Source organism: Sarcophilus harrisii, chromosome 3 (assembly GCF_902635505.1).
Source record: "Sarcophilus harrisii chromosome 3, mSarHar1.11, whole genome shotgun sequence".
Lineage (NCBI taxonomy): Eukaryota > Metazoa > Chordata > Mammalia > Dasyuromorphia > Dasyuridae > Sarcophilus > Sarcophilus harrisii.
The window spans coordinates 393,885,758-393,909,125 of NC_045428.1; the positions used below are offsets into that span (position 1 = coordinate 393,885,758).

The following is a 23,368-nucleotide window of genomic DNA, read 5'->3' on the forward strand; positions in this document are numbered from 1 at the left end:
TCTTAGCTTATAATAGTCTCCAGCTAGTTTTGTTGTCTCTCTTCACCTTGTCTCAGGGTAGGGTTCTGTAGTGGCAGGAAAAACATTGGCTGGAACATTGGTGTCAAGGGGGAAAGAGGAAAGCAGATTTTTTTAGCTATTCCTCTTAATAAGCCCTCATTCCTGCTTCAAATCTTTTCTGCCTCATCTTTCTTTTCCAGAATGTCTTATTCATTTCATGTTCCCCAAAGTAGGTCCTTTGAGCAAATGCATAGAATAATCCAAGTTTGGATTTCCCTTGAAGTGCAGATGACTTTGATCATTTGTGTATCAAGCCTGAAATAAGACTTTTGTTTCCCTAATGGTTTTAAATTGGGGGAAAAAATGCAAAGAATAAAAGCAAGACATTTTTATTTCTGGTCAACAGAAACATTTAAATGCTGTACCAGAGGTTGCTTTATGACTTATGAGCCCAGGTGGAATGGGAAATATCACCTTTTTAACACCTATCCCCACTTTCAAGAAATCTTAGAAAATCTTATGTGGCACACACCTACTGTACACCATCAATATAGGTAAGACTATCTGAAAGGAAAATGACCAAAATTGAAGTTAAATTGGAAGGTGAAAAAAAATTGCAGTGGATCTTGGAAAAATGTATCTTTGTTGAGTAACTTTTCTTCCAAAAGTCTTAACCTTGCATCAATCACTCATGAATAAGATTCTTTTCATGCTTCCTATTAACTGATGTTGACAGACGGGGGTCTTTGATGCAGTGAGTAGTTTTTCTTGTTAGCTGACCATATTGGGTATTTTTTCTCCATTTAGCCCTTAATAGTTCATATCTGAGCAAATAACATTAGGTTTTGCCATAATTGGTGCTCCTATAACTCGCCAGCCTACATCAGAACCACTTTGATCCCTACAGGTGGCACCAAGTTACTTTCAGATAGCGTCAAACCCACTAGAGGAAACTCTGAGTTCCAGTGGCAGTAGGGGAAAGCCTCTGGACATTTTCCTGGCTGGCAAATGGGTTCCTTCCATATTATGATAATTTTACCATTATTCCTTTTATCCACTCTGTCCTTACACGAATTTGTTCAGGGAGTGGGACCTTGCCTTCAAAATTCCAGTTAAATCCAGGTTCACATATTTTGATTTCAAATTTCAAATCTTTTTTCCCCGTATTTTGTGAAGAACATATATTAGAGAATGCCTCTTGTTCAAGAACTAGCATTCCATAATTTGAAATCACAAAGAATTCCTCAGGCATCTGGGTATAATTATGCAAATCACACTATCAGCATCTAATAGTGGAGGATAGGGAAAGTTGTTTATTCTCCAGCTTTCAAGAACTTTAAAAGCAAGATCCAAGTCTGTAAGAGTGGGCTAGGAAAGGAGAGAAACCATGGACAGAAGTATCATAGTATGGAATTTGAAAGGAAAAATGGACAGGTTTTATTTGGACTTAATAATTAAGGAAATAAGTGGATGAGGGAAGATTTTCCAGCATTAAAAGGATTTCCCAAAATGTTCATGCTGGCAAGAAATCTTAATTGCTGGGCCTCCATGCTCCTGACACTATGGAACCCATGTCTCAACCCTTTCTTGCCACTAATCTCCATTCCTGTCCTCTAGTTGGATTCAGTTCCTGATCAAATAGGGAACCTATCAATGGCCTGAAATTTGTGATCAAACTGCTTTCAGAGAGGGAAACCTGCCCCAAAGCAGAGGAAAATGTGTTTCTCTCACAACAAGGAGATTGTTTCTTCACTAAAATATTTGTACAGAGATAGTTGCCGTAGTGGTGTCAGTATTTACTGACAGTCTTGGTGATTTACAGATTGAATAAACTTTTGTGGTCTAGCCTAAAAATTTAAGCATCAGGTATAATATTTGTTTTTGTCAGGGCCTATGCTTCCATTGGCATATTGAGAGAACCAAGTAAGAATCTCCCTCTACCAATGCAAAGCAACCATGAGTCAATAACTTTTAGTCTTAGAGAGTTGATTGGAACATAGAGATTAAGTAAATTGCTTAATATCACATAGCTGGGTGTGTCAGAAGGAATTTAGGTCACTTTTAAGACTGGTGCTCTTTGCACATCATGTTGAATCTCATGAGAAATGTGTTCCAAGTTATAAACAATTGATTTACAAATGAATCTTTAGGGCACAATGAAATTGAGAACTTCCAGAAATTCTGTTTTATGTGAATCATGATATAAAGTAAATGATTCTATTTCACTCGGATACTTTGATGAATCCATAATAATCTCACTGGGTAGGTCACAACTTCTTTGGACCTCAGGTTTCTTATCCATCAAGTGAGAGAACTAGACTTCTTGGTCTCTAAAAGTTCTTTCCAGATCTAAATTGATCATCTATCCATCCAGATACCATCTATACCTTCTTCTAACATGTTGGAATGATACTTTAATATTTCACAGATACTTTTGAGGAACTCAGGTCAACTCTGTCCCTTTGTACATGACAGACATACCTCATTTTCTAGTAGATGTTCTTAACCAGGTTCCAACCCTAGAGAACTTAACTTTTTAAATCTTGCAACTCTTGCCTGGTAGCCCTTGCTACCAGGTAAATGTCTCATGCATTTTCTAGGTGTAGTTTGTCTCCAGTCACTATTCTCTGGCTAGTCTTTTCCTATGTTCCAGTTCTAGAACCATACTGGAATGAACACTGCCAGTGCCATTGAAAAGGGTAAGCTAACCACTTCCCCCAAAGCTCCATTCACCACCCTTGTGGCTTTTTATCAAAGACTCCAGGACCATCTTCAGTTGTTCTGACTTTTGTCTCACCGCTGGACTTAAATGACTCAGGAAGAAAGAGGCTGACAACTTTGTGCAATTCTGTCTCATCTAAATTCAAGACATCACTCCACAATCCTCTTGGAAAATAGACAAACAGCAATAGCTTTTTAAGCCAAATACCTTTCCTGGGCCACTACTTTATATTTGTCATCTCCCTAAAATAAAAATTCCAGAAATAAAATACTATCTGTAGCCTTTAGCACAGTGCTTTGCACATAGTACTTACTTTCTTAATGAAAGTTTTGTTATTTATTCATGTCTTTAAAAACTTCCTGTATTCATTGCAAGTAATATATATATATATACCTGCCCTCATACCTGCTCTTCTCTCCCTTCTCCTTTGGATGACGTGTAATGTTCAGTCTTTGGAGTCTGTTCTTCCATGCAAAAACTAATCTGCTTTTAAAAGTTTTCCTATCAAAAACAAACATTTCTTTGCAAAGGAAATTTTATTAGAAGAAAAGAAAACAAAACAAACCCTTAATTATGATGTGAACCATTGGTCATCTTGAAAATAATCCTTTCAGAAGGACCTTTTTGTTTTTAACTCTTGATATAATCAAAACTTAATGCTATCAGAACTTAAATGCTATCTTGACTTGTGGAATCTTAGTGGTATTTTATTCGAAGTAAGATAATTTCTAAAAGGAAATTATTTTGGAGATTTTTTCCAGTAGAATTATAGAATGTTGGTATTAATTATAATGCATAAATAAAGGCTGTGGGGGGGGGAAAGAATATTGGTGTTAAAAAGAATGTTTTGTTTTGGTCAGGGAGCAGTTTAGGATCAATGATAGTGCAGTTCTGTTTCCTAAATTTAATCCAATCTTCTCCTCTTCAAATCCAGGTCTGTCATTGTCTATTTGTAGTAGCTATCCTATTACACACAAATGTACTGATTAACTCAGTCAGTTTCCAGCTAACTACTTATCATAAGATGGACAACATTTCATTCTTCATTCACTTGTTTTTTTCTGAGTGGATTATTAGATTTGTCTCTTTTTGAATGAATTTTAAGAAAGCTCTATTATCTTCTGAAGTTTGATGTCATCATTGTACCATCCACAAACAAAATCATATATCTCGCTGAATGGAGATTTCCCCCCACTCCTCTGAGACAGAAAATGCTGCTTTAGGAATTACTTCGAGGACCTACTCATTTTATTCCTTCTTCTTTCCACTTGGATGTCTCAGAGGAGTAACCCAGGATAATGTACATAACTCAGACCAGATGCCCTAGAAGAAAACGAAAAGGAATTACTAAAGGGGGAAAAATGCAGTGAAATTTACAGCACAAGTGAAAGGTACAGAAACCAAATAAAGGGAGAAAATAAAGGCCTTTGGTGTTCTTGTGAGACCCTCAAGCAGAATACAGGATATGTTACGGACATCCAAGGAAGAAATTTCTGTAGTCACCTGAAGAGATATTTTGTATTAAGACTGGGCCTGTGAGGAGCTTAGTTTAAACAGTAGGTTTAAATAGGCCAAAGTGGCTCTGGTATAAGTGCTATATATATATGGTCCTTCCTCAATCATCAATGTGGTCATCCCCCATCTTAAAGGATGCTTTAATATTCATGTTGATAATCCTAATACCTGGCCACTTTTCCATTTCCTCATCTCCAGTGATCTTTTTTTGGTTCTTCCTTAGCCACTCACAGCAATAGTCACACTTTAGCTCTTCCTATCACTCAAAAATATCCCACCTCTGTGGTGTTAAAGCCTGAAATTCTCCTTTCTGATTACAATTTCTTGTCCTTTACTACTTCTTCCTGTAGAATATAATTTCTTTGAGGGCAAGCTGCCTATTTATATTACAGGGCCTTAGAACAGAGTAGGTACTAATAAGTGCTTATTGATAGATTAATTTCTTCTTTAAAAAAAAATTTTTTTTTTGGCTGAGGAATTGGGGTTAAATGACTTGCCCAGTGTCACACAGCTAGGAAGTGTTAAGTGTCTGAAGCCAGATTGAACTTGGGTCCTCCTGACTTCAGGGCTGGTGCTCTATTCATTAAAATGTATTTTTAATTTACAGAATAAAATAAGCATTTCAGTAACATAGTAAAATAAAAAAAGATGATTGTACAAGAAACTGCAAATCTATTGTGCTATTAATCTCAAATATATATTAAATATAATTCTCCTAGTTTAGCTCTTATGTTCTGGTTTAATTTCCTTATTTCAACACACTGACACTGTGGTTTATTTGTTCAATCTCCATCTTTCTCCCTTGAATGCTGTGGCCTTTTGTTATACTCTTCACAATTTACTAATCTTTCACCCTGGGGTAAAATTCATCCTATGACTTGTCCTTTCCTACCCCCAGGTAGTTGAATAGTGCTGAAGGGGAAATCTTAGCCATTGGGTCTGCTCACAAATTCAGGGTGAATTCTCCTAGGAGTCTCCCTGCTACATCCCAATCTTTTTATTCATCTTTGATTGGTTTCCTTTATGTCTGTTTCAAATGTTCTCCTGTAAAGTCAAACCACCTACTCTGCTGTTATATTCTATTCTCTCAGCAGATGATCCTATTTGTTCATTTTGTGGAAGAAAAGCCTTGACCTTGTCCCAAGGGTGTGCTGGAGCAAGAGCAAACTGGCAAACTGGTCATTAAATTTTCAGTGTGAGCATTTGCAAATCTGAAACTGGCAAAGGGGACAGATCAGAGAGAACTTGGTTGATTGTTTTGTTTATTATAGATTTAGGAAAGTGATCAAGAAAATATTAAAATTCCTGTTGAGTTTAAAAGTGAGTCATATAATTTGGGGGGAAGTTGGTTATTAAAACATTTACCAGGACACCCTTGCTTCATATCTTTAAGTAGTTTAACTCATTTCTCATACCCCCCCTTTTTCTAATCTTCAATTTTGACCAATCTATGAACTCCTTCCCTGCTGCCTACAAACATGCTCATGTCTCTTTATCCTTAGAAAACCTTCTAGTAGCTCTGCCAATGCCTCAAGCCACTACTGTCCTATATTTCTCCTTTTTTTTTCACTGCTAAACTCTTAGAAAGAGTGGCCTACATTCACTGCCTTCACTCCCTCATCACCCATTCACTTGTTATCTGGCTTTTTATCAACATCACTCCACCAAAACCATCCTCTGAAATGGTTTTCATTTCAAATTTCATTTTCATTTTAATCATTTCTTATTGCTAAATCTGTCAGTCTTCTTTTCAAAGTGTAGCCCTCCACATTATTGATGATCCACTCCCCACGAGTGTCTCCTCATGGCTTCTACCACATTATTCCCTCCTAATATCTTCTTACTGTTCTTTCACAGCATAATGAAAAATCTAGCCCAAATTAACTCTAAAGGACATTTGAAGAAAGATACTACCTGCATCCAGAGAAAGAACTGGTAAATAGAAGTATGTATAGAATAATTTTACACACTCAACACATACATATATGTACCCATTTGTGTCTAATAGTAGCCATCTCTGCAATGGGGTGATGGTAGGAGGGACAGAAGGGGAAAAAAAAGATATTTACATAAATTTATTGCATATTTAAAAGGACTAGAAATTATACATAGTAGATTTGTATTTCATGTGTAATCAATTATCTTTTTTATTATGCTGTTATAGAAATGATTATTTTATTCTACAAATAATTAAAAATAAAATTTTTTTTCTTAAAAAAGAACTAAGAGCATGTACAGTCACTGGCATGGAACCAACCCACCAGTTAGTTTGGAGAGCCTGTTTCTAGGCATGCATAATAGAAGGGCCTTTCTGTAGTGAACCAACTAGCATCCTCTTTAGAATCCGTGCAAGAATTCCAAGGCTATGTCTTGTGGTCTTATTCATTTTTATCATCTTATTCTTTATAGAATTTAACTTGATTCCCCCTGCCTCTCTCCCTTTATCTAGCCAACCCTCTCTCTCTATCTCCTTCTTTGTTCTTTCAACATTCTACTTTTATCACAGTTATTTTCATTCTATTCGCTTGCAAGTTTTTTTGAGGGAAGGGAAAGTGTTGATTTTAACCTTTTTCTACCAAGTCTTTAGCCAAGTCAAATCCACAACCATTTATTAAGCCGAGGAAAATGTTGGGAATAGAGAGATGGAGTGTCTTGTTCTTGGAACAGCCAGGACACTAGTGTCATTGGATCAAAGATTGTGGGTTTGGGATTAAGGTGTAAGAAGATTGTAAATGTAGTAAGAGACTAAGTTATGAAGGACTTTGAATGCCAAACAGCATTTTATATTTGATCCTGGAGGTGATCAGGAGCCACTGGAGTTTATTGAATGTGGGGCAGAGACCTATGCTTGGACCTGCACTTTAGAAAAATTTAATGGCTAAATGGAGGAAATATTGAAGTTTGGAAAGACTTGAAGCAGGTAGACCCACCAGCAGCCTATTCCATGAGGAGATGAAAGCCTGAACTAGGATGGTGGCAATGTCAGAGAATAAAGGAGAGTATATTCAAAGGAATTACCCTTGCTTATGAGTCACTTGACTTGGGTACTAAGTCACAGTTTCTTTATAAAATACGTCCTTATCTTTCTGGGCTTTTGTGAGTCTCAAACGAAATACGTATGTAAAGTATTCTACCTGGGAAAACTTGTATGAACTGAGAAGTGAAGTGAGCAGAACCAAGAGAACCTTAAACACAGTAAGAGCAATATTGAATACTGTACAATAAAAATCAACTCTGAGTGACTTAGCTATTCTGATCAATACAATGACGTAAGATAATTCCAAAGGACCCAGGACAAAATATGCTTCCTACTTCCTGAGAGAGAACTGATAAATTCTGAAGGCAGACTAAAACATAATTTTTTATTTTCTTTATATTGTTTTTAATGTTTTAGTGATTTATATGAAAATATGTTTTATGATTTCACATGAATATTGATATCATATTGCATATCTTCTCAATAGAGAAGAGCAGGAAGGAGAATTTGAAACTTAAAAGATTTTTAAAATATTTTTTCAAATACATTCAAAGATAGTTTTTGATATTCATCTTTACAAATTGTGTTCCAATTTTTCTTCCTTTCTCCACTTCCCTCTCCCTTAGACAGCAAGCAATGGGTTAAATATGTTCAATTCTTCTAAATATATTTCCATACTCATCACATTGTACAAGAAAAATCAGATCAAAAGGAAAAAAAACATAAGAAAGAAAAAACAACAAGCAAACAACAACAAAAAGGTGAAAATACTATGCTTGATTCACATTCAGGCTCCTAGTTCTCTCTCTGAATGCAGATGGCAAAAGTTTATTGGAATTGCTTTAAATCACCTCATTTTTTAAGGGCGCCAAGTCATTACAGCTGATTATCACATAATCTTGTTGTTGCTTTGCACAATGTTCTCATAACTTAGTATTAGTTCATATAAGATTTTCAAAGCATTTTTAAAATCAGCCTGCTCATTATTTCTTATAGAACAGTAATATTCCATTATATTCATGTACCATAACTTATTCAACCATTTGTATGCTTGTTATTGTCATTCTATTAGGTTGAAAACTTTCTGAGGGAAGGGACCATGTTGATTTTAACTTTTTTCTACCACTCAACGGTCATCTACTCAACTTCCAGGATCTTAAAATTTTTAATGAAGTTTTAAAAATGAATGCTAATTGCCATCTCTGGGGAGAGGGCGGAGGGAGGGAGGGGAAAAATCGGAACAGAAGTGAGTTCAAGGGATAATGTTGTAAAAAACTACCCTGGCATAGGTTCTGTCAATAAAAAGTTATTTAAAAAATTTTTTAAAAAAATGAATGCTAAAAATAAAATAAATAAAAAATAAAATGTTCAGCAAATTTTAGCCTTCTATATATGTGAATCATTATTATTATTATTATCTCTGATGATTCTGCACGATTATCTTTTTTTATTTTTGGTGGCTATTTCTTCATCTTATGAATACATGGCAAATCCTACAACATATCAGCCTCAGAGACAAATGACCCCCTTTCCAGCTATCCAACATGTCACCTTAATATAATATGTTTATAACAGAATAGCCTTAAAACAAAACTAATAAGACTATTACAAGTACCAGTGAGGGACTTCCCACCTTTGGATCTGATTCAATTTCTGTCTGAGTATCATTCACTCAAGTTTTTAGCCATTTAAACACATTGGTCATGGATTGTAATAGGCTGTTAATTAAAACAGGTTTACTGAATTTAATTTTATTGAATAGTAGAGTCTCTAGTTTGAGAAAGAATACATTTGGACCTCTACTCTATTCCAATCAGCATTAATCAATTTGATATGATTTTATAGGAGTGGTGATTATAAGCTCTACATATTAGGTCCTAGAGCTATGAGTTGCAGATTCTAAGATCACTTATTTAATCATAGGAATCTAACTAAAGGCTCTTCACTGTTGTTTTTTCTTGTCATGGTGACCAAGCCCTGTGTGATGGAGATGACTCAATTACATGAAAATTCCTCCAATTTATTTTTGTACTTCTGCATTATTCTCACTTAGTAGAGATGTCCAATAATTCATCCAACCTATAACCTCTCTCTCTCTCCACCTCTCTGCTGATATGTCATTTTTGGCTCTTAAGAGCAAGGTCTACTAACCAATGAGATTCTTTCTGTATTTCACCATCCTTCTTTTGCATATTTGGGCATGAAGCTTTATAAAAACAACAAGAAGAGAGCATCTCAGATCATGAAGAAGATCTGAGGTTCACTTCATCATTTTTGTTGTAATCTTGTGATGTACTGTGTCACACACAATTTCCAGGAACTGACCAACCCTGCCCAGTAAGGATATATTCCCTTCTTTATTTATTGAATAATTTTTTTATTTATTTATTGAATAAACCTATATTTCCAGTGAGAAAGCTGTTTTAATCAATACAAGTGGGCATCTATGTGCTCTTCATTTTCTTGTTTTAGAGTAGTCTAGGTCACTGAGAGGAACTAGGTGGTACAGTAGAGTCCCAGACTTGGAGTCAGGAGCACTGAATTAAAATCTAGTCTCAGACACTTACTAACTGTGTGACCCTGAGTAAAATTTACTCTTAGGAAATCACTGCATCCTGTTTGCCTCAGTTTCCTCAGCTGTAGAGTGAGATGGAGAAGGGAATAGCAAACCACTCCAGAGTCTCTGCCAAAGAAAACCAAAAATGTTGTCAGGAGAAGTCAGACATGACTGGACAACAACAAATCTACCTTCTTTATTTGATTAATTTAAACACTGCCAGTGCCTTCTAAATTTCCTGTCCTATGTCAAGGTCCAGTCACCAAACACAGATCTGGCTTGGATAGTTAGTTATTCCTTTTTATTACCTTTGTGCAAAAGATAAGAAGATAGGGGGGAAAATTCAGAAGATATAAAAAGGTTCTTGATGAAAAAACATTGATTTTGAAATCTGAGAAATTTTTGATTTCAACATAAATCTCTAATCAAAAACAAATATTGGAAGGTATATCCAATAGATTCAATACCAGAGAACATGAGGCCCCTTTATAAATATGTGCCTTCATTTTTTAATATATATTTTCCCTTATGATCAGATGTATATATTAGATGTACAACACTATTTTATTAGAAATTCAGATATTATTAGAGATCTGAAATGCTTTACGGAGATTTGAAAGTTTGATTTATATTTTATTTTGCAGCAAGTGTTGTTCTGGATGCCGTATGCTTGTAGCCAGGATAGCACAGTATTGGATGGAGTGAACCTAGAGGATTGGAGGAAGAAAGGAAAATTCCCTCTTTAGAAATCCAGAGAGAACTAGCCAAGCATTCTCAAACCAAGTGCTCAACAGAGGAAAAGAGACAGTGTTTTTCCTCTCCTACAAGTAAGTAGATCTTCCTGGGTTAGTCACCAATACTTTTTAACACTGCTATAGGGATCAATAAGAACTGATTCATAACAAGGAAACTTAGCACATTTCTCAGTGGAAGGAGCCAGAGCCTGTATCCACTTCCATGGTAAATTCTCTAGTCCAACCCTCACTATACATTATTTAAATACAGGCATGTCTTTTGATTGAGAAAGAAAATAGCCTGGGTAAGATCTTATATGTAATGTATACACTTAACCAAAATTTCAAGCAAGGACATAGCTTGCATCTGCTAGTGTTGGGTCCACAATGAAGGATATTGTTGGAGAATATTAATGATATTCCTAGACAAGAGTTAGGAGACTTGGTTCTGGTTCCAGCTTTCCAATTAGCACCATGACTTTGTTTAATTCATTCTTTCTCTCTGGGCCTTAATTTACTTATCTATAAAATGATAGAGACTCTATTCAGGGGTCCTCAAACTACGGCCCATGAGCCAGATGCGGCAGCTGAGAACGATTATCCCCCTCACTCAGGGCTTTATTTAAAGGCCCACAAAACAAAGGTTTTGTTTTTACTATTGTCTGGCCCAACAATAGTCTGAGGGACAGTGAACTGGCCCCCTGTTTAAAAAGTTTGAGGACCCCTGCATCCTCTGAGGTTGTCTTCCAACTGTTATGTAGATCTGGAAAATAAAGTAATATTTTATTTCACTCAAATAAAATAATCTTATTAGAAGCAATGGGCAAAAAATGTTTGTGGCAGCCCTGTTTGTAGTGGCCAGAAGCTGGAAAATGAATGGATGCCCATCAATTGGAGAATGGTTGAGTAAATTGTGGTATATAAATGTTATGGAATATTATTGTTCTGTAAGAAGTGACCAGCAGGATGAATACAGAGAGGATTGGAGAGACTTACATGAACTGATGCTAAGTGAAAGGAGCAGAACCAGGAGATCATTATATACTTCAACAACGATACTGTATGAGGATGTATTCTGATGGAAGTGGATTTCTTTGACAAAGAGAAGATCTAACTCAGTTTCAATTGATCAAGGATGGACAGAAGCAGCTACACCCAAAGAAAGAACACTGGGAAATGAATGTAAACTGTTGGCATTTTGGTTTTTCTTCCTGGGTTATTTTTACCTTCTGAATCCAATTCTTCCTGTGCAACAAGACAACTCTTTGGTTCTGCACACATATATTGTATCTAGGATATACTATGAAATATTTAACATGTATAGGACTGCTTGCCATCTGGGGGAGAGGGTGGAGGGAGAGAGGGGAAAAATAGGAACAGAAGTGAGTGCAAGGGATAATGTACAAAATTACCCAGGCATGGGTTCTGTCAATAACAAGTTATAATTATTGAAAAAAAAAAAAGAAGCAATGGGCAAAAAATAAAATCTATATCTTTTATTCCACTATTTTTCTGAGCATCAGAGCCAGCCTTAGGTGAAATTGTAAAGTAGTTGAACACTCCCTACCTTTTTTTTTTCTCTACACCATGTCCTCCAATCTTAGACTATTGGAAATGAAAATGTCAACCTGAACTTTAAATTTTAAATGGAGATTTTTAATCGAGGCAAAGGAATAGCAACTTATGATAGTGCACAAGAACTGGAGTACCAATGGAAACCTACTGGGAACAGGGTTTTATAGAGTATGAAGGCAGAGAGAATGATCAAGTTGCTGGTGGAAGGGATTAGGTATCTCATTGTTTTACCAGATAATTTGCTTTGTATATATCATGCAAAATTCTGTAAAGAAAGCTAGGGAATCTGGGAAGGGAGAGTTTGGGAGATTTACTAAATAATTAGAGATCAGAATGAAAGTAATCATCCTCAGGCAATTAATTGGCCTGGGAACTGAAATCAGGTCAGGATGAGTCAATTCTCAGTCAAATGTGTTTGTCAGAAGGTTACTTTAGAGATCATGGAGAAAGAAGGCTATCCACATGAAATGACTTGCCCAGTGTCGCAAAGTAGTAAATAAAAGAGTTGGGATTTGAAATCAGGTTCAGATCCAGCATATTTTCTACTGTGCCAAACTGCTAATCCCCTTGCTTGGCAGAAGAGAAAGCTAAGATTTGGAAAGATTTTCTATGTACAGATATTGTGATTGTCACAGTATTTCTTGTAATGGATCAGATTTGCCACTTTAAAAATCTGAGTCCATCAGCAAATTTGGATTATAATTGACAGTTAGATTAATTCCCCATAAATAACTAAGGACACAGTTCTATGTGGAACTAATAATGCCAACACAGCCTTTTGGACATTTGGCTTTCCTCCAGGCTGGCTAAAATATCATCTAACTAAAGAGACAATCCATTCAGGTGTACCCTGAATCATCACAGCTTTCAAAAAATATAATCCTACTCTTTCAGATATTTGCCTCTCTTTTGTGGAATTTATAGTCTGATGTTTGATTAATAACAATAGTAGTAGTAATATTAATAACAATAAAAACTTGCATTGTGGTACACCTTAAGGTCTGCAAAACATTTTGCAAATATTATCTCATTTAATCTTTCCAACCACTCTAGGAGCCCAATGCTATTATTATCTCCATTTTATAAATGAAGAAACTGAAGCAGGCAGAAGTTAAGGGACTTATTTGCCTAAGGTCATATAATTAGTACGTCTCAGATCCAATCCAGATTTATGGCTTTCTGACTGGAGATTCTGTACTCTATCCACTGACATTCTCATGTAGAAGTTTACAGCTTTTATTTGTATTTCAATTAGCCATTTCGAAATGGCTAGATTGCTGTGAATCTTCCTTAAGATTGTATTTTATAGGAGAAGGCACTTGGATTAGGGCTCAAGGGACCTAAATTCTAGGCCTACCCCTACTAATAACTAGCTGTATCACTTCTATGGGTCTATTTTATTTGTAAAATGAAGTTGAACAAGAAGATATTAATATCATTAATGTTACCATTATTTTTAACGAGGTGAGAGAGATCATATAATATGGTGGAAACAAATTACCTTGGAAAAATCCCTTAATTTTTCTACATTTCAATTTCTTTTCCTTTTTAAATCTGCATTCATCTATTTATTTTTAACATTCATTTTAAAAAATTGAAGCCCATATTCTCTTCCTTTCTCTGGCCCTTCTCCTACCTATTAAGAAAATAAGCAATATGACACCCATTATATATGTCATGTCATACATATTAATCATATTTCCATATTAGTCATTGCAAAAAAAACGAAAGATGATTTGCTTGACTGTACTTAGATTTCATCAATTCTCTCTGAAGGTAGATAACATTTTTCATCATAGGTTCTTTGGAATTGTCATGTACCATCATATTGGTGAAAGTAGCTAAGTCTTTCACTGTTGATCATGCTTACAATATTCCCTAGCTCAGCAATTTCTCTAGAAGCCATTACCAAAAAAACTTTCATTGATCTAAGATCTTACTGGTATAAGTACTTTAATCCTGTTCATATTCTTTTTTTTTTTTAATTCAGTTTTATTTTCAGCTTTGAATGTTCTTCCTTACCTCCTCTCTCCAATGCTTTGGAAAAGCAAGAAAAATAAATAAAACCCATTACAAATAGATGTAGTCAAGCAAAATAAATTCCTGAATTAGCCATATCCTACACACACACACACACACACACACACACACACACACAGAGTTTCAGTTTGCACTCTGAGATTATCACCTGGGTCTGGAAATGGAGAATATATTTTATCATAAGTCCTCTGAGACTATTTTTGATTTCAGTGTGTTGGTCAGAATTCCTTAAGTTTCTTAAAATGATTTTTTTCAAAGTGTTAGTGTTTAGAAAGATAGATATAGATATAGTTTTATTGGTTCTCCTCACTTTGCTTAGCATCAATTCATACAAGTCTTCCCAGGTTTTCTAAAACTATTTACTTTATTATTTCTCACAATGTGATAATATCCCATCACTACATATAACTTGTTCAGACGTTTGATGGACATCCTCTCACTTTCCAATTCTTTGCTACAACAAAAAAAGAGCTGCTATAATATTCTGGTATATATGGGTCCTTTTCCTTTTTTCTTTGATCTCTTTGGAGTATACACCTAGTAGTGGCAATACTACTAGGCTATACATAGTTTAATAGCTTTTGGGCCATAATTCTAAACTATTTTCCAGAATGTTGTTCTATTCACAGTTCTTGATCCTCAGCAGAAAATTTACCCAAAGTGTTAGAAGTGCTTTAATATTTCCTAGTGTTACCATAGGTAGAGGGTATGAGCAAGTGACATAACAAGGTTAAAAGATCAGGCTTTTATTGTATCAAATGGGATTAATTATTACTATTATTATTATTATGAAAACATTTACTAACACTTCATCAAAATTATTGACTGGATTTTCTTGATTGGGTTTGGGGAGTAGCCCAGCCTGGAAACACATTCACACCTCATTTAGGATGAGTGATTAAGACTCATATCTCCTTTTGATTGATAGATATGAAGAAGTCTAGCTTTCTAGCTAGGCTGAAAGATCCAGGTGGAATCATAATGGGTAAGTCACTTAACCATTACAGGCCTTAATTTCCTCATCTGTAAAACAGCCTGGGAACCTAGATGGCTCTGTGGATAGAGAGCTGAGCCTAGGATCAGGGAGATTCCTCTCCCTGAGTGCAAATCTGGCTTCAGATACTTACTTAGCTGTGTAATTTTGAGCAACTCACTTCACCCTGTTTGCTTCCATTTCCTCATCTGTAAATTGAACCGAATAGCAAACCATTCCATGATCTCTACCAAAAACCCCCATGAAGATTTGAACATAACTATAAAACGACTGACCAATAACAAAATTGTTGCACCTACCTCCTAAGGTTGTTATGAGGACAAAATGGGATAATATTTATAAAACATTATGCAAACTATCCATCATCATAGAATTGCTAGCTAACTTCCCTATTACTGTGCAAAGTTGCAGATTCCTAAGTACAGAAAGAAGTACATTAAAATGAAATGGGGGCATATTTAACAAAATAAATAAAAATACAATGGGATATAGATAATGTTAATATGTGATTTTCTGAGTTGTTATGCTGCCTTAGGCTTCATAGGGCTGCCATAGTGTTTGTTATTCAGTCATTTTTCAGTTGTGTCCAACTTTTCATGGCCCTATTTGGGGTTTTTCTTGGCAAAGATATTGGTGATTTGGTGGCCTCCATTTCTATTTGAGTATGACACCACTAGTACAAAAGGTTTCGCCAACCTCCCAGTCACCCAGACTCATGGTCTAGGTGTCCTTCTGCAGTCCTCATGCTCTCATCCCTATATCCAGTCATCTATCTTCATCCCTACTTTCATATATCTCTCCCTTCTCTCCTCTGACATTGCAACACCCTGGTCTAGTTCTTATCATCTCATACCTGGGCAATGACAGTACCCTTCTTTTTGGCTCCTAAAATTCAGATCTGACCATGGCACTTAACTATTAATAAATTGCACAGGCTTCCTGTTCCTCTCCAGGATCAAATAAAAAAGCCTCCATTTGACTTTTAAAATTTTTTCATAACCTGGCCTTTTCCTATCTTTCTTATCTTCTTTATACTTTATTCCCCTTCACATATGCCATGAACCAGGACACTGGCTTCCTTACTCCACTTTTGATTTTGGATATTTGTGTTGGCTATCCCTCACCCTCATACCTTCTGGCTTCTTTCAAATCTCAACCAAAGTCCCAATCTCTGTAAGAAATGGGAATTTCCCAGTTCTTTTTATTCTTAGTACTTTCCCTCTGAGATTACCCCCAGTTTAATCTGAGTATTTTGTTTATATATACAGTCGTTGTGTGCATATTGCCATTCTCATTAAACAGCAAGTTCCTTCATAGGAGAGATTTTTTTTTTCTTTGTAGTTCTAGTGCTCAGCACAGTGCTTGGCATATAATAGGTGCTTAATAGTGTTATTATTCTTTATTATGTAGCATAATAAATAATTATTATTCACTATATGCTGCTACTCCTTATAACTGAAATCTCCAAAGACCTCCTCATTTAACCTTTGATAGATTACTCCAGCTTATTCATGGTTTATCCCACAATGATGAAGGCAGGGAAATGATCCTATAGAGCTAGAAGGCAGCGACTATTGCCAGTAACACTGACAAGCACACCAACCTCTCACTCCTGAGTCTGTTTGGAGTCAGCCTATAAAAGCTGAGCTAGCCCAGGTTTCTGAGCTGCCCTTATCAGGAGGGGGATCAAGAGATCAAAATGGACCTCTGAATGACAGAATGGGGAACCTTGGGGATGTTTGGTGACCTGTCTGGTTTTAAACTGGCTCGTTCTATTTTGTTTGTCTCCAAGGAGTTTTGTGCTGTAGAAAGTACTTCAAGATATTGATGTGTATACTTAATGCATGTGGCACATACAATAGGGGCATATGGAGGGTTCAGAGAGAACTTGCATCCCCAGCATAAGGGTTGCTGAGCCCTTTTCAGGACTGCTCATCCACTTTTTGTATTTACCTATCACTCATCTCTTATGTGTGGCTCTAAAGCTGTAGCATGCACAGGGGTCATACCCTGGTAAAAGCCTCTCTGCAGGTAAAGACCTCAGACCCATCAGCGAATTAGGGGATGTCTACCCCAAGCATGTAAAGACTTCCCTTGGTGAAATGGGAAGATGATGTGTTCCCACAGCTATGAAGGCGGCCAAAGTAGGTGCTCAGAGCTCAGCCAAACGTGGAAGATGCCGAGTTCATTAACTGCATCACCGGCCATCAACAGTCGTCTTGACTTTTGTCTTGTCACTGGTTTCTGGTGACTCTGGAAGAGAGAATGAGGTTAATGATTTCATGCACTCTGCCTCCCTTCAATCCATGTCACTCAAAAGTCAGGATATCACCTGTGATGTCATTGGTCCACTTAGAAAAGGAAAGACAAGCAACTTAATATACAAGTGTGGGGTGGAGATGATATTATGTTACAAGGTCATTACTATATGCTTTGAAATATCTCCTGACTCCTTCCTTATGCTCCTAAGCATGGCTTACTCCAGAAAGCACAGGATTCTGTGTCAGAGGTAAGGGAATCCTGTTCAGGGAAAGGGGAAAAGAAAGAAAGAGGAATTAAAGGTAGGATACATTAAGGGAGAAATTAGTTCTAAGTACTAAGGATGTACAATATTTATAGCTCTTTTTTAAGAGGAAAAAGAATGAGAAGTTGTTCAATAAAGGAATGGTTGAAAAAGTTATGTGTGATAAAACATTATTATATAAAAAGCAATCTCACACACACATATATATATATATACATACATATACATATTATTATTATTATTATTAAAAAGAAGATATTCTGATACCTGGAGAAGAAAGAACAGTGGGATTGAATGAGGTTAAGCTGTGCAGTAATGATAGATTTCCTGCTGGATACTAGTAGGATCCCAAAGGAATGAAAACAAGTCTGGTAACTTTTGATGGGGAGAAAAAGTAATAAGAAAGATCATGAAATTTTAGAGAGCCTGCAGTGAGGAACCCTGAATAGTCTGTACGTAACATGAGATACCCTTCCTATGTTTCATCTCTTTAGGACTCTGTATGCCCCAAGAAATTGATCATTCCTGTTTAGTACCACTCTTTTTTATTCCTATTATCACAACACTCTGTTTTCTTTCCCTCTATTAGGGCTAGTTGTATAATATGGAGTTTTGATTACTGTGCAAATGGTGCTATTATAAATACACAAATTAAAAATAAAGGACACATGAAGATAGATGCTGTCTGCATTCAGAAAAGAACTAATAAATAGAAGTATGTATAGAATAATTTTATATGTGTGTATATACCTATTTGTGCATAATAATAGCCATCTTGGGGGGAGGAAAGAAAAACAGAAAAAAGAAACTTAGATGATAACTGTAGTATATTTAGAAGGAATAGCAAATTGTACATGGTGGATTTGCAATTTCATATGCAATCATCTTTTTTTCCCTTTACTATGCTGTGGAAATGCTTGTTTTATTCCATAAATTAAAATAAAATTAAAAAAAAAACTGGGAAAACTCAAATCTTTTTGACAGTTTTTTGTGCCTAATCATGTTAACTGAAACTTGACTTTAATAATACATTTCCCTCAGAGGTATTCTCTCTTATCCCTACTCACTCCCTACCTTACCCTTTCCAGAGCCCTCTTGTGGACTCTGGCTACTCCAGAGAATTGCATTCAGTTGACTTGACTGAAGCTATCCACTTCCAAGTTCCAGGACCCATGAATTGCCTGTCAAATGAAAGTTTCAGAGTTCACCCCCAAAGTTAAGCAGGACAGTTTCAGGGTTCACCCCCATCATCCTTCCCTTTTTCCTACAGCCTCTCTTCCCTGAGCCCTAATATTTTATAAGAACCCTACAACCAGTTCCCTCTTTGGAGCTCCCTAGCACTTGCTGTTGTGTGGCACCCTGTGATGACCACTTATTTTAAAATCAGCCAGAGTCAGGAATTCAGGTTAAGGGAAAATCTTCAATCTTTATTCTCAGTAGAGGTGAAGAAGGATTGGAGGTGAAGGGGGATTGGAGGTGAAGGGAGGATTGCAATAGCAATGTGTGCAGCTGAGTCAAGAAGCCAGTCAGACCAGAAGCCAGCCAACCTCTCTTTTCATTCCTCTCTCCGCCCCCTGCCTCCACCCACCAAAATTATTTCCTATACAACACATCAGGACTTGCACAGAGAATGGGCCGGGGCCATTCTTTCTCCAAGCATGTATATTAATAGAGTATAGTTCAATTACTATTTAGCCTCACGTGCTTGGGATCTCAGTGCATTAACTCGAGCTTCAGCCCATCATAGCACCTTTTGTTTTTGGTGTCCAAAAAACCTTTTTTGTTTTCACTAAAGATCATAATTTTTGCTATATTGGCTATGTTCTCTTTAATTCGGGATGACAATCTTCTCTTTCTCACTCTAACTCACTGAAAGAGAAGGGACTATCCTTTTTAATTTTCCAGTTCAACTTTAGTTCCCTTAGTTTTATCTCTTTAACAGAGCCTCTGTTCTTTAGAATTTCATGTCATTCTTCAAATAATTGAACGAGATAAGGTGAGATCTTTCAAGACAGTTGGGAAAATCAAGTAAGGCTTCATCTACTTCAGAGCTGGAGTAGGCCTGCAGGACTTTGAGCATTGATCCAAGGGCATACTTAAGTCCCCTTCCTGCTATCCTCCCATGACATCATTTTCTCCCTGTTTCAATCATATAGGAGCAACTATGTATTTATTGGTCAAGTTCAATTTCTTGAGTAGTTCCCAAGTTTAGAATGTGAGCATTGGCTGAGGGTCAGTGGGAGGGGGTATTTGCATTAGGGATTAAAGTGTTAACCTTGCACTCAGGAGGTGCTTCCCTTCCTTTGATTGTCTGCCTGATGGGTGGGAAGCCCTTCTCAAGAGAATGTATAATAAACTTTGCTTTGCTTCTAGAGATCTCTCCAGCTTTTTTTATTAAAAGGTGACCCCCCTCACTATTTCTGAACCACATATCTTCACACTCTCATTATTATTATTATCTATTATCCTTTCCTTACAATCTTATTTTCTTCATTGTTCAAAAACTACTTCACTGACATCATCCTCAGGGAATTCTAATGATCACATAGAAAAATTGTCATCAGAAGATAGGGAAAAATGTTAATATCAATTGTACTATTATTACCTGCCACTCCTTAATGATCCCAGGAAAGCTACAATTCTTGTATAGTTCTTGCTGACTCTCCATTAGATTGAATTAAGCCACACCCTAAAACAGTCAATTGGAGCCTCTTCAGCTTGAGCTGAACAACATCCAAAGGAGCTTTGTTGATGTTCAAAGAAAACTCCAAAAGGCTGCAGTTTCAGAATGGTGTCATAAGGTGACTTAAAAAAATTTCCACCCTTGAACCCATCTCCAAATCAAGAAGCAAAGTTTATTATAATTGTAATATCAATTGAAATACACTAAGTTCCAAAAGAATTTAGCAAAGAACCAGGAGCAAAAAAGATAAATTTATAGGAAAAAGCACCAAGCTTCATGTCACTGATATGCTAATTTTATGGATTACAGGTAGAATTGAGGAGTGGTTTAAGAGGTGGAATTGAAAAGTGTTTTGGGATGCACTTCATTATTGCCTTAGAAACTTCGTTATTACTGACCAACAGATTGTTATCTAATAGCATTGTTTTGGAACTATGGCACTCTCAGGGCCAGGTGGTCTTAGGGTTAAGGCCAGGTAGCCTTAGGGTTTCTGCCACATATGCCCTAGAAGCTGCACCTCATCATTCCCCCTCAAACAGTTGGAATCCAAATTCATTTGGTGCAAAGGAACAAAGATCTCCTATTCTGGAGCTGCTTCAGGCTGATAAGGGGTATTGAACTGGCCCTAACTAGTGGGGTACAGACTGAGGAGGGGAGATGTGACTTGAAGATGATAGCAGCAGCATCCAGAGGGTCTCAGAATCAGGTAGCAAGTGACATTCAGGTTAAACAAGTAGTTAGAAGTTCATACCTTGGAGTTGGGAAGAAACAAATCTCACAAGTAGATTAAAAATTCAGGGGTCAAAAATTAGCAAACAAAAGAATAACCAAAAGTGGAGTTAGTATGGGGTTGGTTCCAAGGGACAGTAACCAGGAATCCCACCCAGAAGATTTGGCAGGGGGAAGGAAATGAGGCTATCATTCATGTCTCACATACAGACAGTTTTTCTAGGTTAAATAGCAAAGAATGTTTTCCCAAAATCTCCACTTTTGTCTCCTAGAGTGGAGATAATAATTAATCTTTAGTGTCTCAGCCACAGCTTAGATTATTTGATAAGTGAAGGTTAGGCCATTGTCACTTTGTAAAGAGCTGGGCAGGCCAAAATGAAGTATTATATCCTTTAGTAAAAACTCCAAGTCTTGCAAGCAAAGGCTTTTACCCAATTAGTTGTCAACAAAAATCAAAAGCAGTTTGAAGTCCCTGCAAGGGGACATAGGTATAAAATCTATTTGCCAGTTATCCCTGGGCATGTGCCCCTCCTCTGGATAGACTTCAGGATGGGAGGGAAGCTTTAACAGCTCCTTCAGGATTTTTCATAAGGGATTAAAGGGCCCTTCCCCAATTCTAAAGCCGGAGTGAGGGCAGTGAGTTTAGCTCTCTACACAGAGATCCCAGGGGGAAGTGACTTAGCCTCCAAGCCTCTACTGTGGCTCACCACAGAGTAACCTGCCTTCCTTTTCCCATTTTCAGAAAAACTGGACCCATCATTCACCATCTAAGTTGTCTAGAGGAATGTCCCTCAAGTCAGACCCACTGGAGTAGGCGGAATCTAAAGCTTCCTCCCAATGGTGAGTGATATCACGCAGCTGAGGGCTATCAGGGAGCAGGGTGACAGGGTTGAGAGTGTGGAACACCCGGAGAGTCAAATTGGGGTGTCTAATAGGACGTCTGATACCTGGCAAACCTCCCATTAGCAAGCCACTGACAACCTTTGACTTTGAACCCTGTGGGGAGTTAGAACCTCCAGTGGTTGGCCTGGGGTTCCTCAATTAGAAGCAACCACTGCTCTAAAGCAGGAGGGTCACCCCAAGAACAAGAAGTTTCTTTGCGAAGTGAGCAAGGGGTCTGGGATTGGGTCCCAAGGGTGGAGTCAAGACCCCCAGGGCCTAGTTCTGCCTTTCATCAACATTCAAAGTGAAAGACTTTTCTAAATGAGGGAAGGCTAAAGCCCCCATGACAGAGGTCATTTTAGCTTTCAGGGTTGTAAAAGCCTTCGCCTAATCAGGGCCCCGCTCCAGGGGAAGTGTGTCAGAGCCTTGAATAGCTATAAAATCTAGCCCTGCCCCGGAAAGGACAGTTATTTCTTTGAGAGAGGTTCAGGGAGTGACAAGGTCTAAACCATACTGAATATGTTTTAGATTTTGTTTCAGTAATCCGTAGAATAGCAGGTCCTATCATTTGAGAGACCTAATTTCATATGGGTATATATCTAGTCATTTACTTAATTATTTAGGATATAATGACTACATATTTTCAGAGTGAAAACAGCAAAATCTTACATACTTTTATTGTGCTTGTAGCTTCTATTGACCACTTGCTCTGATTATAAAAATTTGCTATAAGAGGAAAAAGCAGGGACATGGTTACAATAGTATCAAAACAGATCTTTCAGGCTTCAGCCCTAAGAGCACATGCACGACAGGATAAAGCATCCTTAGTCTCTGTCTGACAATCAATCATGAAGTAACAATACTATCTCATAGACAGACTCAAAAATAATCAGGTGGGAAACAAAGAAACAGAACTGGAAAACTGAGTCAGAAGGATCCAACCTTGAGCACAGGTTAAGGTTGTCCTCCCAGCTCTTGCCCAGATAACATGTCTACCTGTGACAGGTCAGGAAGGCGTCCCTCTGAGTAATTTATGGCATTTCTCTCTAATGGTGGGTTACCGGCTTAATGACTCATCAGATAATCATACCCAAATTCAAAACTCAAAAGAATATCAGTTACAGTCCCAAGAGATTTTATCTCTATTATCAAATTCTACTAATCATAGTTTAGGGCTAGATAAAAAGTTTACCAGGATTCACACATACAGGAGATTTTGTTTAACATGCTATTTTTTCCTTCTTTTTGAGTTTAAACGTATCCCAGTTGCAAGGATCAATCATTAAATAAGTTTATAGATTCTTGTAAACACATTCCTTGTTTGGGAACTTTAAAGCTCATTTCTCAGGGCTGATGATCTTCCTTACCCTGATGGTTTCAAGAAAACTGGCAAATTTACAAATTAAAGGGAATTGACAGAAATCTCAGAGAAGGGG

The 23,368-nt window shown here is 37.0% G+C and overlaps 1 long non-coding RNA gene across 1 annotated transcript; it reads left to right on the forward strand.

The window, feature by feature from the left end:
• Window positions 1-10,042: 10,042 nt before the first annotated feature.
• On the forward strand, window positions 10,043-22,476 carry LOC116422438. The gene is made up of 3 exons (XR_004233078.1): window positions 10,043-10,598; window positions 15,049-15,105; window positions 21,793-22,476. It is a non-coding gene; the product is annotated as an uncharacterized LOC116422438 (long non-coding RNA).
• Window positions 22,477-23,368: the final 892 nt, after the last annotated feature.